Below are 3230 nucleotides of genomic sequence, written 5' to 3'. Positions count from 1 at the left end.
CTTGTCTCGTGCACCCTCGACCAGCTCTGTAAATTAAGATGCGAGGTCTGAAGCGCCAGTATCACATGCAGTCACGCACCATCCACGAGCTAGCTCTGCAGTCGATAGCAGTTCAGTACGTATACAGAGGTTCCGACTTGCAAAATCTATCAGCATGAAGAGCTCCTCTCCTCCTTGCTTTGGCAGCCTATTTGCCTGCGTCAAGTTCTCCTATTTGACCTTCTTCTCGCCTTGCCAATGGCAGTTTCTACCGCGACCTCAGGTTGCCTCAAGAGCACCACCAAGTGCTCTGATACCATATGTTGGGGTTGAGGCTATGGGGGATGCCGCCTGTGAGGTTTCATGGCGAGGATAAGGTGCAGAGAAACGAGAGAGAGAGAGAGAGAGAGAGAGAGAGAGAGACAGAGAGACTAGATTCACAGCAAAAAGAAACACGCTACTGTTGATAAATTATGCTTGTGTAGAAGCCTTACAATGTATATAAAGCAAAAGTGTATCATGCAAGAAGTGTATCATGCAAGACTTGACTTACAACTAAAAGTCGTTACTTTCATGCTATATAGCTTGTACCCACGAGCTAAGACATTACTCGGCTTGAATACCCAACAATTCCAAAAATGCATGCCTCTTAGAAAATCTAGAGGTCCACTCATAGACCTGTCTTGCAATCTTATCAACATTTTTGAACTCTTTATATGCTTTAAATGCATCCTGAGCAGCAAGCGCTCGACAATGGGCTATACAAGAAAGCTAATAAGGTGTGGCCCCTTTTCTTTCAACCTGGAAACTAGCCCAGTGTTTGGTTAGTCATCACAGAGGCTCCATCAGTGGTGGCATTACAATCGACTTCTCCATAGATAAATCCACATCCTTTAAATACTTTACCAATGCATCATACAAAGCACTTTCAAGATGTATAACATCCACAAATTTTGTACATACTTCACGATTTCTTACATTCTTAATATATGTCACATAAAGAATCATATTCTACGTAGTACTTATATCAGTACTCTCATCAATTTGTAATGTAAATCGTGGATCTCTTGTTATATCGCATTTAAGCTTCTCCCCAGTAAACATGGTGAATTGCATTTTAAAATTGTTCTCCAGCAACTTTACATATTTTGAAGAGTACTCATTCACAATGGGCATGTTTGGTGTGCCCATAAACTTATGAAAGTTGCATATCTTAGAATACTCTTTTATAGGCATAGACCTCTTCATGGCATACAACCAAATTTGCATACATGTCACAACTCTCTCTTCCTCTGCATCGTGCATTTCCTCTACATGTTTGGGCATTGGAGCCATGCTTTTTTTTTCATGTTCCTTCCATCTAACTAGCTTTTGCCTTGCAATGTTCATCAAAATTCTCATGGACACACAAGGCCACCTTTTGTGCGGACTTTGACCCTTGTACATATACAAATGGTGTTGACTTATGCACCAAAGTACACCATTTGCACTTGGAACCCTCGTTCCTATCATTATCAATCATGCAATACACCCATGGGTGATCAATTTTCCAAGAATCTAAGAACACTCTATGGTGTTTATTTTTCTTGAAAACCTTTGCTTGCATAATTTCTGGGTTTGGATCTTCCAAAGTGATACCTTATGTCTCTTTGGGAAATGCATGTAGCCCCATAGACTCCTCTAGAGTCCGAGTTTTCTTCTTGGTCTTCTTCAAAGGACAAGAAGAATCCAGTACAAAAGCGACACCACTATTTATAAACGGCATCCATAAATCCTAATCATCACTACTACAACATGTCGTGTGAAAATCGACGCGGATACCAATTACTCAAAGTTTGTTTTAAAAGTAACAAGCCCTAGAATAAGCGTCAGTATGACCGTCGAAATTGTATCGTTGGTATATGCACCGGTATTAAACCCGTTGGAATAAGCAATGAAACTTACGCCGATATATGCGTCTCAATAAGTGTCGGTATGTAATTTTTCTATATTGAGGCCTATATCGAGGCTTATTCCAGCATGTATATACCGATTCTTGCACCAAGGGCAAAACCTGCAAAAAAAAATTGGCAGAGAGGGCTGGGAATCGATGCTGCCTGTACTGCAGCAACAGAAAACAACCGTCTCTACCCAAAAGAAGAGTGCACAAGCAACCACACTCCACCCACAGTTTGACGCTAAAGAGCGAATGTATACACATTAGCAAAATTGTAAGAATAACAAAATCACAAAATTAAAAGCTTAATCGTGACAAGTTCTCACAAGCATAACCATAATGTCTACTTGAAAACTGCAAAACCATAAACATAACCCACTTGCCATACCATAACCATAACCATAACCTGCTTGTCATACCATAAAAATAACAGCCATACCATCATTGTTGCAAAACCATAACCATAACCATAACATGATTGCCAAACCATAACCATAACCTCTGTGCCATACCATAATTGTAAAACCATAACCATAACCATAACTTGATTGTCATACCACAATCATAATTGTAAAACCATAACCATAACCTGATTGCCAAACCATAACCATAACATCATTGCCAAACCATAACCATACCATCATTGCCAGACCATAACCATAACCTCTGTGCCATACCATAATTGCAAAACCATAACCATAACTTGATTTTCATACCATAATCATAATTGTAGGCGGAATACAAAACCATAAACATAACGCGTGAAACTATACATGTATACAATGAATGAGTACAATTGTATCAAGAAGACCACATCTACAAAAAAAACATGTGTGGAGGATGCCACCCTCATGGTAATGCCTCCCAGTCGACGACCTCTCTCTCCTCCTGCAGCTGGGTCAAAAGGGCCACAAGTCCATGCTTGCACCCATACTTCTCCTCTTGGCATGTCGGAGAGCGTTTCACAGCAGCTTCCTGCAAAATTATGGTTTAATCATTAGATAAATCTTCAAATAAAATATACATTTTTGACAATTTAAAGCATACGTATATTACTTACAAACTCATTCCGAAGTGTGTTGTAGCCTCCACTCCTAAGATGTGACGCTCCAGCACACTCCCAACGTGCTCTGGCTGCATCTCTCTGCTGCTGAAATCTCTCATGATTGTCTTATGTCTCCCATGCAATCCCCACCCACTCCTCTGCATCCAACCATGCCGGCTTGGGACTATCGTCCCTGTACCTGTCTCTCACCTCTAGTTGGCGGTGTGACATTGTGGAAATCACCACGCTCAAAATCCAGTCATTAAGAAC

General features: G+C 40.7%; 1 pseudogene; it reads right to left on the bottom strand.

Annotated features, from left to right (window-relative positions):
- Nucleotides 1-810: 810 nt before the first annotated feature.
- Nucleotides 811-1744, bottom strand: LOC147423058 (uncharacterized; annotated as a pseudogene).
- Nucleotides 1745-3230: the final 1486 nt, after the last annotated feature.

This window comes from Adiantum capillus-veneris, chromosome 26 (genome assembly GCF_014529385.1).
Source record: "Adiantum capillus-veneris isolate H3 chromosome 26, ASM1452938v2, whole genome shotgun sequence".
In the NCBI taxonomy this organism is placed as follows: Eukaryota; Viridiplantae; Streptophyta; class Polypodiopsida; order Polypodiales; family Pteridaceae; genus Adiantum; species Adiantum capillus-veneris.
The sequence above is the reverse complement of the archived record's forward strand: the minus strand, read 5'-3'. Positions and strand labels throughout refer to the sequence as shown.